The sequence below is a fragment of the Lepisosteus oculatus genome, unplaced genomic scaffold, assembly GCF_040954835.1.
Source record: "Lepisosteus oculatus isolate fLepOcu1 unplaced genomic scaffold, fLepOcu1.hap2 HAP2_SCAFFOLD_456, whole genome shotgun sequence".
NCBI lineage: Eukaryota > Metazoa > Chordata > Actinopteri > Semionotiformes > Lepisosteidae > Lepisosteus > Lepisosteus oculatus.
This window is the reverse complement of record NW_027167995.1, coordinates 1-12,776: the sequence shown is the minus strand read 5'-3', so window position 1 is coordinate 12,776 and position 12,776 is coordinate 1. Positions and strand designations below refer to the sequence as shown.

General features: G+C 44.3%; 3 non-coding genes and 1 pseudogene across 3 annotated transcripts; 2 read left to right on the top strand and 2 right to left on the bottom strand.

Annotated features, from left to right (window-relative positions):
• The first annotated feature begins 1,615 nt into the window (after positions 1-1,615).
• trnas-gcu (transfer RNA serine (anticodon GCU)) lies at positions 1,616-1,697 on the top strand. The gene has a single exon. It is a non-coding gene; the product is annotated as a tRNA-Ser (tRNA).
• Positions 1,698-3,039: 1,342 nt separating this feature from the next.
• Positions 3,040-3,121, top strand: trnas-uga (transfer RNA serine (anticodon UGA)). Its single transcript has one exon. It is a non-coding gene; the product is annotated as a tRNA-Ser (tRNA).
• A 7,213-nt stretch (positions 3,122-10,334) lies between these two features.
• LOC138229981 (U5 spliceosomal RNA) lies at positions 10,335-10,445 on the bottom strand (annotated as a pseudogene).
• Positions 10,446-11,731: 1,286 nt separating this feature from the next.
• On the bottom strand, positions 11,732-11,805 carry trnai-aau (transfer RNA isoleucine (anticodon AAU)). The gene has a single exon. It is a non-coding gene; the product is annotated as a tRNA-Ile (tRNA).
• Between the last annotated feature and the right edge of the window lie 971 nt (positions 11,806-12,776).

Genomic DNA, 12,776 nt, shown 5'->3' with positions numbered 1-12,776 from the left:
CTGCAGGACTGTAACCCAGCGAGATCAGCACTGCACCTAGTAAAATATTACCCCCGGTCCATTCTTTTCCAAAAGTGAGAAACACCTGTTTTCTACATTTTGTCTGTTTTAAAACCATATCTCTTTAAACCAAACCAAGAGTTTGTCTTTTGCACTGATATTCTGATTCATTTCGATTTCAAAGAAAAAGAAAACATTATCTTCCAAAGCATCATAAAATTGTCCATTCTTCCAGACTCTACTTCTCTCTTGTAGTAGTACAGCAGACCTTTCCAGGTGAGCAGATCACAGAGTCCGAAATATGCTTCCTCCATCAAGCAAAGTACCTGAACATGACTCTGTCTTCATAAAAGCGCCCCTGTAATAAAGAAATTAAATCCGAAATCAAGAGGGCAGTTGAATACTGAAGTTCAAGAAGTCATCAATTTTAACCTAGCAACACATTAAAGGCTGCATCTATACAAGTACGATTCTAGAAATGCTCACCAGATTACGTTTTAAGAAGGAACTGCGCCTCAGGTTCCGCCGAGATCTTAACTTGGATGGCAGGATTCAGAGTCCGGAGTGCGGACTGATGGCGCACAGAGGGTCCACATACTGTGGATCCCTCAGTTTTCTTCCGCGTGTTTAAACCGCCAGCGTGTGACTCCCCTGTCCCCGTGACCTCATTGCTCTGCTCTCGCCTCTGTGCAGCTGAGCCCGACTCATGGTAAAGTGGAAAAAAATATGCCCTCATCGTGGGATTTACTCTGGATCGAGGATAGATGTCACCTTTTTATCGTTGAACAGGATGTATGTGATGTGGCGACTAGGTTCAATTTTGTATCCTTTTAAAAGATTAAGGACTGGGGTGAGCATGATTTACCACCCTTTCAGCTAAGAACCCGACGTGAGCACCGTTTAAGCTGCATAGACTCGGTCGTTTAACTCTTCTCCATTAGCAGGGTTAAGGTTAAAGAAAAAAAAACATTGCTGGCTTCTTTTTTTTGCCAGCCGCTAGCGCTGATTAGCAATGTTTGTATTTCATGTTTTGCAAGTTCCATCCATTTTAAGAAAAACAAGTCGCGTTAAAGACAGGAAATGAATACTTGCATTTAATTAAGTCTAGCCGTAGGCGGTTGTCTGTAAGGACCAGTTCTGTTCGAGAAGACAGAACAAACAAGGCACCACTGGGATTCGGACTCAGGATCTCCTGTTTAAGAGACAAGCGCTTTAACCAACTAAGCAACGGCGCCCCGGTAGTGTTGTCCTTTTGCAGCCACTTGGACACACCACTCAGACACATCTGCATTCGGTGTGTGCTCCGCCTGCTCGCTGAGCAAGTTGCCACCTTTACATACAATAGCAACATCGACACCAAGAGAAAGGATGACAAATGGCTTTTATCTGGAACTTTTCATGTCCAAGGAGCTCAATGTGCTTTCTGTGTACAACAGGGCCACTGAACTCCACACTGGCCACTGAACCACAGCAGTGGCTTGCTGGCTTGACATCTCCCAAGGAAAATGTTGAAATCGCATGTGGAACAGGAAAAGGACCCTCGAGTACGAGGGAAAAAAAAAGAAAAAGATCATCTGGAGCGCGCCAACCCATGTCTGGACAGCCCAGTTTCATCGACAAGGTGGCTGAGTGGTTAAGGTGATGGACTGCTAATCCATTGTGCTCTGCACGCATGGGTTTGAATCCCATCCTTGTCACTCTCTACGTTTGACGTTGGCTCTCCTGTTGTTTGCTCCAGTACTAGAGCCTTACATTTTCTAGCGGTGGCTGAACATGGTATAGTAGGCTAACGTCGGTATCGAGCAGTGGTAGTAACAGTATTTACGTGCCGCTGCTGCCAAGTGGCTCTGGGTTGAGACCGCGTTTTCACTTACTTGCAGCACAAACGGAGAAAGCGATTTTTGACAGTCTCTCGAGAGACTGCGCTAGGTGTTTAGGGATAGACTTTGTCAGTTCCCCCTGGGATGATGGCCTCTCAAATAGTTTGTGATTCCTCTAGACGTTTATACAGTATAAGCCTGCTTCGTGGCTTAAATCCAAGCTAAGGAAACGAGTTAGAGGTCTGATGCAGAACTGCGAATTCAATGAAGGGGAACACTACAGTACATTGCACTGTATGTGTGAGGAAAGCTGCCCCCTTCTGTTCCTTGTCGACCGAACAGAGGACTGTAAAGGATACCGCCAAGAAACTTTAGGATGCTGGTTGGAATCCAGCTCCAAAGAAGCCCCTTTGGGTGTTATGTCATCAAAAAGCAAGAACAGAGAATCTCCCTTGGATCAAAAGCGCAACAGAACTGTTTTCCGTGGAGCAGGTTTCAGACCCGTAGACCTGTTTTATTTGTAGGGCAGGGCGCATTCCCAAACGCGAATCTCCTGTTTTAGAAATGCTTTGGGCGGCGTGAAGTGAAAATAAGTGGGCTCCAGATGCACATGGAAGCAATCAAGTGTTTCATCCGAGCTGTTTCAAAGACTGCTCAACAGCTTTCCTTTTACAGAGGCCCAACGATTAATGATGGGGGTGCACCCTTCAATGTGCCTTACGACTCTAGGGAGTGATTGAGACGATTCGTAGCGTGTGTTCATTTCCCTCTATTCCCCATGTTGCAGTGGTAAGATGACGTAAATTCCTGCTTCGACACGTAACGGCATTATAATCAAGTGCAGGAGCTGAGGGCTTTTGTTTTGTTTCGTTTTCTATGGCGTTCGTAAGCGCGCAAAACAAAGACAATTCCTGCGTCTAACACGAATGTAAATGCTTTTGAAAGTGCAGTGTGGTGCAGCTTGTAAAATCCTTGTCCACATTTGTGGTTTGTTGATGTTTTTTCTGTCTGCCAAAGTTGCATTTTGACATCCGGACGGGGAGACTTTATCATTTGAACGTGAAGCCAGCCTTAAACCCTCTGAGGCGTGTCTGTCTGCCGGCATGTATCTTGTGAAAGGTATTTTTTTTTTAACGGAGAGCGACTTTAATAAAGTTTCCGCAGCCACCTCGCACTCCGTGTTAGATTATAGGAGGAATGCGGCGGTGGCGAGCTCGCTGTAGTCGTGGCCGAGTAGTTAAGGCGATGGACTTGAAATCCATTGGGGACTCCCTGCTCAGGTTCGAATCCTGCCGACTACGGCGTCTGCCGCACGTCACCTTGTGCCTGTGCGGCAAAGGCGAAGTGCAGCTTCTCCTTTCCTGGTACTATAAAAATGCTACATCGCTGGGACCTGCTTCCATGGAAAGCAGTTCTTCAGGTAATTCTACTCTCTTACCAGAGCTGTTAGGTTCCTTTCCGTGGTGAGATGGGTTGTCATGCAACGCTGCCACATAGTGCCGACAGACAAGTGTGTTGCGGGAGAAGAGAAAAGTGTTTGAAGATTTAAGAGTGTCTTAGGTGGAGCCAAAATCAAGTGTCACAAATGCAAGTGGGAAGACTTCCAATGTTTAATATGGTCAAAATAAGCGGAAGTTACCAGCTGGTCCGGCACAGTCTGCCATGCTTTTGTCATATACTGTAAAGTGGTGTGGAACTGGGTGTCGAACTGGAGCCTCACCATTTGCATATGTGAGGCTCCAGTTATACATCGAGTATCACATTAAATGACAAAAATGAAGAGAGTTAAAGCACCTGGAGAGGTTTTCTTACAACTTTTGAGCTGACACAGTTTTGGAAAATGTTTCCTTCACGCTGCACTGAACAACATAGGCAGCCAAGAGTCTCCAAAACAAAACAGAATGGACAGATAGGAGAAAATTCCCACTCGTCCTGAAGTTCCCAAAATCCAGCACTGAGCGTAAACAAAGTGTCTAAGTAGCGTGGGAATGCTAACCCTAACCCTAGCTGGAGTTTGAGCAATCCGGCACTGAGCGTAAGAAGATGAGTCAAAGTAACGTCTAATCGGATTAGTTTCCTTAGAGCTGGTTCAGAGTTTGCTCAAGAGTTTACCTTTCACAGATGCGCAAAGAAGAATGTTGGGGGTGCACGCTTCAAGGCGCCTTACAGCTGTAGGGAGTGATTCGAGACGATTCGTGGCGTGTGCTCGTTCCAATATACCGTACGACCCGGGGTGCAGTGCTAGGATGACGTACAATACCGCTTGGGCACGTAACGGCGTTATATGCAAGTGCAGGACGTGAGGGTTTTCGTTTGTTCGTTTTGTTTTGCTCTGCTTTGCTTTGTTTTGCTTTCCATCGCGTTGGTAAAAGCGTAAATAAAAAGGCGATTCCTGCGTCTACCACTAATGTAAGAGCTATTTCAAGTGCGACGTGGTGCGGCTTTTCAAATGCTTGTGGGCATTTCTCTGTTGTTGATTCTTTTTTTGTGTGTAACAAAGTGGCATTTTCATGTCCGGACGGGGAGACTTTATCATTCCGACATGAAGCCACCCTTAAGTCCTCTGAGGCGTGTCTGTCTGCAAGGCTTGTATTTTGGAAATGTTTTTTTGAAACGGAGAACGACTTTGAAATAGGCTTCCGCCGGCGCCTCGCGATCCAGGTAAGATTGTAGCAAGAATGCAGCGGCGGTGGGGCTTTCTGTAGTCGTGGCTGAGTGGTTAAGGCGATGGACTAGAAATCCATTGGGGTCTCCCCGCACAGGTTCCAATCCTGCCGACTACGTTGTCCGCCTTCAGTCGGTGTGTTTCGGCACAAGCAAAGAAGAGCGCCTCTTTGCTGTTCCTGGTGGTTCTAAAACACCCAATCGCTTGTACCCGCTGCCTTGGAAATAAGTTCTTCAGTGTCTGCAAATGGCATTTTGCAGCTGGAAGCAGATGTCGATGCGTTTTGCACAGAGCACCAAAAAAGCGTCTTTTTTGAAGGCCCAGGCACTGAGCATTGGTGGTTCAGTGGTAGAATTCTCGCCTGCCACGCGGGAGGCTCGGGTTCGATTCCCAGCCAATGCAGTGGCTTTTGCAGCGAGCGGCTCCATCACTTGCATCCCATTGCAACTCGCAACTGAAAACCCACTGAAGCTAAGCAGGTGTGAGCCAGGTCAGTACCTGGATGAGGGTGAGCTACAGGGAAAAACAAAGCTTCCAGCTGGAAGCGGTGTTAATGGTGCCGGCGGGGGGGCGCTCACCCTGAGGTCTGTGCGGGTCCCAATGCCCCAGTATAGTGACGGAGATGCTGTGTTGTAAAAGGGCGCTGTCTTTTGGATGAGATGTAAAACTGAGGTCACAGCGCTCTGTGGTCATTCAAAATGACCACCAAAACCTTTGACAAAAGCTCTTGGTAATTGATGGTCTTCAATAATGCTTCTCCTTTAGGTACATTTTAAATCAGCTGAAAAATGCTGTGAAATGGGGGGGCACTTCAGGCCAGTGTAGGATTTGGGTTACAAGAACCATGAAACTGCACGAGAAAGCCCGTACACTGAATTACACGGCTTTCTATTCAAAGGAGGACAAAAGAAATTCCCTGAGTTTGATTTTTTGCAGCACAGAGAGGAGCACTGTCGTGAGGCTGGTTAGCTCAGTTGGTTAGAGCGTGGTGCTAATAACGCCAAGGTCGCAGGTTTGAGCCCCGTACGGGCCAGGTCTAGGTCCAGGTCCCTGTTTGTGAAACAGGCAAATGACTGTCTCAGGGGCCCATTCCTCATTCTCAAGACACATGTATGCAGTATGTACACCGTGCATTGAGCAATAGGGACTTAATACACCACAGGTAAGGTTAGAAGTCATTCTGAGGTGCTACATGTGAGGGATACAGCTAGGCATCTGAAATGTAGGGTTTGAGACCCTTCAGGAGTACTGCATCCTTTGAGACAGACCCGTGCATGTTAAACAAATGATCATTTCTTTCGGCATTAGGGACTAAATATACTAAACATATGATGCTAAAATGTTATTTTCACATATATTAATGTAATAAATGAATGCTTATGCTTTATAAACAAATCTAATTAAAATAAAAGCTTAAGTTTTGTATTTATCTTGTACCATAGAACATGATTTTCTTTGTATTTCAAGCCCACAAAGTGTCCAAATGACGCACTACATGATATAAGGAAGATTATCACATGCATATCGGTATTATCTTTCTTATGAAAATGCATTCCTTTCATTACCTTTTACTTTTTAAAATGAACTCAAATTGAGTATAATGTAATAATTTAAGTAGAATAGATTCTAATAGTATAATGATCCAGTGTTTTGCACTACTTCACTGCTTCACTGCTCTATTCCATCTGGAAATAAATCCTCAGACTGCTTACTGCCCTGGGCATGTACCAATAAATTAAAGGAGCACATCTGTTTATCACTGCATTGAAGCAGGAGACACACAGTCTCTGCAAACACATCCTAGATACAGTGTTCCAGCACCTTTGACCTCATCCAGAACGTATCATTTCTTGAAAGGGATTGCTGTCCGAATGCACATCTGAATCCCAAACAGAATCTCTAGGAAAATACGATCATTTGTGAAACAGGCAAATGACTGTCTCAGGGGCCCATTCCTCATTGTCAGACACATGTATGCAATGCTTTCACCGTGCATTGAGCAATAGGGATTAAAAAAACGGCAGGTAAGGTTAGATGTCATGTTCTATGATCATTTCTTTCAGCATTAGGGACTAAATATACTAAACGTATGATGCTAAAATGTTATTTTCACATATATTAATGTAATAAATGATTGCTTATGCTTTATAAACAAATCTAATTAAAATAAAAGCTTAAGTTTTGTATTTATCTTGTACCATAGAACATGATTTGCTTTGTATTTCAAGCCCACAAAGTGTCCAAATGTTCTATGATCATTTCTTTCAGCATTAGGGACTAAATATACCAAACGTATGATGCTAAAATCCTGAAAAAAGGATGTGCTCCATCTCGTCAGTAGATTGGATTCCAAAACTGATTTGGGTCAATATACATTACCTTTGAAATTAAAGTACAGTCTACTGTAGGGAACCATCAACCTAGAAAGCATTGGCCTTCCCTGGGGGTCAGGTAGGTGCAAAAGATAAACCTTTATCCTATCTTTATCTTAAGATAAGTGGCCAAGCAGTATTTTTCCAAGTTTCACCAAGCTCATCATGTTGCCATAGTAGACAAAGTTCTATAAAATGTTAAATAACTTTTTAAAAAAGCATCTTGGTCTTTCAGTACTGTACAAGGTGAATTAAACTGTGCCTGGTAATAAAAAGTAATTAGAAGCATCTCAGAAACTTTATCTCTAGAAACATTAGCTGTTTTATATCATGTAATTTAGTGTGATGTTGTCAGAATTCAAGGACATTATCACACACAGAAATTGGTTCAGTTAAATCTAAAAAACACAGCTAAACATGGGTTTAAATGTAACAGAAGTCTTACCTCTTGTCAAAAGATTTAATTCAAGAAGCGATGTAATAAATGATTGCTTATGCTTTATAAAGAAATCTAATTAAAATAAAAGCTTAAGTTTTGTATTTTCTACCATAGAACATGATTTTCTTTGTATTTGAAGCCCACAAAGTGTCCAAATGACGCACTACATGATATAAGGAAGATTATCACATGCATATCGGTATTATCTTTCTTATGAAAATGCATTCCTTTCATTACCTTTTACTTTTTAAAATGAACTCAAATTGTGTATAATGTAATAATTTAAGTAGAATAGATTCAGGTAGGAAATATAGAGTCATGATGTTTATGGCTGACATCATTTCACATGGGTGAATTTTAAGCTAAGAAATAAAAACATTTACAATGAAGATACCATTGCTTAATTTGAAATGCCTTTAAAAAATAAATACCTCCTGAGAATAATTTGCCACTCCCAGATCCTTGGTAAGGTACTGTTTGAATCCAATCAGGAGAGGAGCATCCAGGGAGTGCTTTCTATAGAGTGCAGCTTGGGCCACTCTCTTCTGGCCTGCTGATACTTTTTAACTACTCAGGGCCTGTAAGGATATAAAACACCAGTTTAAACATTTTATACCTATAAGACAAATTAGAATTTTAGTAAAAAATAGATACATCTGAAAAATAAAAAGTCTTACTGCTGATAGAGTTCTTCAGAGCTCACATCTTCCCCTTCCTTATCTGCTTCTGTTTCAGTTTCTAGAGCAGCCTCTGGCATCTCTTCCTCCTGGACAGCGGCCTCTTGCTCAGGGCCGCTGGAATGCAGGTAGATTCTTTTCAACATGCTTTTACATAATATGTTGTAACAATGATTTCAAAAAGAAACTACAGAAGCCTTACAGATTAAAAATATCTCACCTTGCCAATGTGTCTTCAGGCTTCCCATGTACAAAAAGGCCCAAGGACTCTAGCAGTCTTACAACCACTATCCTGTTTGCCTCACCAGACACGATCTCTATTCTGTGGTAATCCACGATGACCCCGTTCTTCAGGTGATTCATCATGTCCTCCCTCGCCTGTTGAGAGGCCATCCTGATCTCTTCTGCCATGGCGTGCTTCATACACGCCCTCTTCAAGTGAGCAGGAAGCTGATCAAAAGTATTCAGGCAAATCTTGCACACCAGGGGAATCCTCGCGGGTTTCCTTTGAAAATAAATAATACCATCTGTGTATAGAAACAAGCTAAGACTGATTTATTAAATTATCCTTAAAATTCTCTCTCATAGTTTGAGCATAATGATTTTATTGCATTTATATAAGAATTGCTTATTGCTCCAAAATAAATAATGGTTTCATAAAAAAGTGAACACTTACTTGGTCTCAGTCACAGACTTTCCAATAGAAGCCATTGTGGAGTTCAGCAACTGCAGGTCCTAGAAGTGGGGAAGGAATTTTAAAAGAGAAATTGAATTACAATACAGAAGGAATGGCTGAGGGATCACTGAAATATATATATATACGAATTCCAAAGACTGAGTCCATATAGAAACAACTACCTTTCATTTTCAGTATAAGAAAAAAAAACATTATCTTCCAAAGCATCATAAAATTGTCCCTTCTTCCAGACTCTACTTCTCTCTTGTAGTAGTATAGCAGACCTTTCCAGGTGAGCAGATCACAGAGTCCGAAATGAGCTTCCTCCATCAAGCAAAGTACCTGAACATGACTCTGTCTTCATAAAAGCGCCCCTGTAATAAAGAAATTAAATCCGAAATCAAGAGGGCAGTTGCCTACTGAAATACAAGAAGTCATCAATTTTAACCTAGCAACACATTAAAGGCTGCATCTATACAAGTACGATTCTAGAAATGCTCACCAGATTACGTTTTAAGAAGGAACTGCGCCTCAGGTTCCGCCGAGATCTTAACTCGGATGGCAGGATTCAGAGTCCGGAGTGCGGACTGATGGCGCACGGAGGGTCCATATACTGTGGATCCCTCAGTGATCTTCCGCGTATCCAAACCGCCAGCGTGTGACTCCCCTGTCCCCGTGACCTCATTGCTCTGCTCGCTGACGGTTGCCAGGCAACCGCGGGGATCCTATGGAAATCGTTATCGATCGTCTCATGGCATGTCGTTGCTATAACGCTTCATATTTGTCGTCTTCTTCTTCTTCTAGCTTGAGGTTTTGAAGAATTTTAGGTTTAAAAAGTCCGATATGAGTAACACTGGGAAAAGAAAAGAGAGTGCTGGGTCTTTGAAGGAGAACTCTAAGATACCTCAATCGTATATGTATAGCACTACAAAAAAATCGATGGCAACTAAAGGGAAAAGTGAAGCAGCTGCAGGGGCAGCAAGAGGGCGGAGGCGCCGCGCGCCCGGCCGACGTGTTGGACCGGTGCGCTTTACGTGCTGAAATAAACACGCGACAGCCCCGAAATGTTTCCAGAGTGCTGTGCACTGAAGACTTGCCTGGTGCTCCTCCGTGCAGATTGTTTGTCCTCCTCCAGTGCGGGACGAGCCAACACAAGGGAGCGCATTCGCCAACATCCAGGCACGCAATGCGATTTGGAAAGCAGCTCCTTTCCAAAGAGTTGCACACGAACGATCCTTCAGTCCCGCTCGGGGGGCACGGAGCCCCCGCCACACACAGCTTCAAGTAGCGAGTCAGGCGCCGGGGCTTTTGCTTACGGCCTCACCACCCTGAACACGCCTGATCTCGGAAGCTAAGCAGGGTCAGGCCTGGTTAGTACTTGGATGGGAGACCAGTGGGGTCCGTTCAGCTCTGGGCTCATTGCCTGCAGCTCTCGGCTTGCGGGCCTGTCCAATCCGTGTGATAACTTGGAAAACACCTGGCCACACTGTGCCAGAAATGGCGCACTCTGGGAAGCCGCTATGCAAAGCGAGGTCCGAAGATCCCCTGCGGCCGGACACTTCCCGCCCCCAAAAGAAGAGAGCGCCAATCAGACAGGTGGAGACCGAGGACTCGCAGAGCAGGCGACCATAATAAGAGCGATTGTGAGCAGTTTTGTTTTCTCTCCTTGACCAGCCCCGCTGCAACCACCCGAAGGCAGGGAAGCACAAAAATTACATGGAACTCATTCATGCTCCTCTCCACGGAAATCTTTAGTAAAAGGCGAAAGATTCTAATAATATAAAGATCCAGTGTGTTGCACTGGCCTGGTCAGCCTGGCCTGGGGGATGGTGCACATAGCACTTTCAGTCCCTGAGGTGTTAATGGCGGAGGTGTTGGAGAGTGGTACCTGTGTGGGATGGGTGGGTGAGTAGCTGTCGGGGGTTGTAGCTTTTCCTTTGCAGCTTGTCCTATACCTTCCTCCTGTAGGCGTCCTTGCTCTCTCTTAACTTCTGTTTTAGCTCCCATCATGTATATGCATTCCTTTCATTACCTTTTAATTTTTAAAATGAACTCAAGTTGTGTATAATGTAATAATTTAAGTAGAATAGATTCTAATAATATAATGATCCAGTGTGTTGCACTACTTCACTGCTTCACTGCTCTATGCCGTCTAGAAATAAATCCTCAGACTGCTTACTGCCCTGGGCATGTACCGATAAATTACAGGAGCACATCTATATATCACTGCGTTGAAGCAGGGGACACACAATCACATCCTAAATACAGTGTTCCAGCACCATTGACCTCATCCAGAACGTATCATTTCCTGAAAGGGATTGCTGTCCGAATGCACATCTGAATCCCAAACAGAATCTCTAGTAAAATATTATAATTTGTGAAACAGGTAAATGACTGTCTCAGGGGCCCATTCTTCATTCTCAAGACACATGTATGCAGTACGTACACCATGCATTGAGCAATAGGGATTAAAGACACCACAGGTAAGGTTAGAAGTCATTCTGACTGTATTCAAAAATATTGGACTCATATTCTTATGATGGCAGACATGATGCTGCGTTTAAAACCGGGGTTAATGGACATTATATGACTGTCAATTCTGTTTTGTTTTGGAGACTATTGGCTGCCTATGTGGTACAGTGCAGCGTGAAGGAAACATTTTCCAAAACTGTGTCAGCTCAAAAGTTGTAAGAAAACCTCTCCAGCTGCTTTAACTCTCTTCATTTTTGTCATTTAATGTGACACTCGATGTTTAACTGGAGCCTCACATATGCAAACGGTTTTGCTCCAGTTCGACACCCAGTTCGACACCACTTTACAGTATCTGACAAAAGCATGGCAGACTGTGCCGGACCAGCAGATAACTTCCGCTTATTTTTACCATATTAAACATTGGAAATCCAACCACTTGCATTTGTGACACTTGATTTTGGCTCCACCTAAAACACTCTTAAGTCTTCAAACACTTTTCTCTTCTCCCGCAACACTCTTGTCTGTCGGCACTATGTGGGAGCGTTGCATGACAACCCCTCTCACCACGGAAAGGAACCTAACAGCTTTGGTAAGAGAGGAGTAAAGGACCTGGCCCGTACGGGGCTCGAACCCATGACCTTGGCGTTATTAGCACCACGCTCTAACCAACTGAGCTAACCGGCCTCATGACAGTGCTCCTCTCTGTGCTGTAAAAAATCGAACTCAGGGAATTTCTTTTGTCCTCCTTTGAATAGAAAGCCGTGTAATTCAGTGTACGGGCTTTCTCGTGCAGTTTCATGGTTCTTGTAACCCAAATCCTACACTGGCCTGAAGTGCCCCCCCATTTCACAGCATTTTTCAGCTGATTTAAAATGTACCTAAAGGAGAAGCATTATTGAAGACCATCAATTACCAAGAGCTTTTGTCAAAGGTTTTGGTGGTCATTTTGAATGACCACAGAGCGCTGTGACCTCGGTTTTACATCTCATCCAAAAGACAGCGCCCTTTTACAACACAGCATCTCCGTCACTATACTGGGGCATTGGGACCCGCACAGACCTCAGGGTGAGCGCCCCCCCGCCGGCACCATTAACACCACTTCCAGCTGGAAGCTTTGTTTTTCCCTGTAGCTCACCCTCATCCGGGTACTGACCTGGCTCACACCTGCTTAGCTTCAGTGGGTTTTCAGTTGCGAGTTGCAAGGGGATGCAAGTGATGGAGCCGCTCGCTGCAAAAGCCACTGCATTGGCCAGGAATCGAACCCGAGCCTCCCGCGTGGCAGGCGAGAATTCTACCACTGAACCACCAATGCTCAGTGCCTGAGCCTTCAAAAAAGACGCTTTTTTGGTGCTCTGTGCAAAAAGCGTCGACATCTGCTTCCAGCTGCAAAATGCCATCCGCGGACGCTGAAGAATTTATTTATTTAGACACCGCTCAGAATCCCCTGTAAGATTCTCCCTCAGTTCCGTTGTGCAGTGCTTTACCTCTTTCAAAAGGCTTCACTTTCCTAGTCACATTCCAAGGCTTATCGAACCCGGGCTCTTTCCTCCAGCGGTATAGTATTGCAGTGAGACCGTGTTGAACCGGGATCCTTCCGCAGCCACGCAGCTCGTGGTGTCCTAACCCTCCCGTATCTGATTTTGGACCAAGCACAT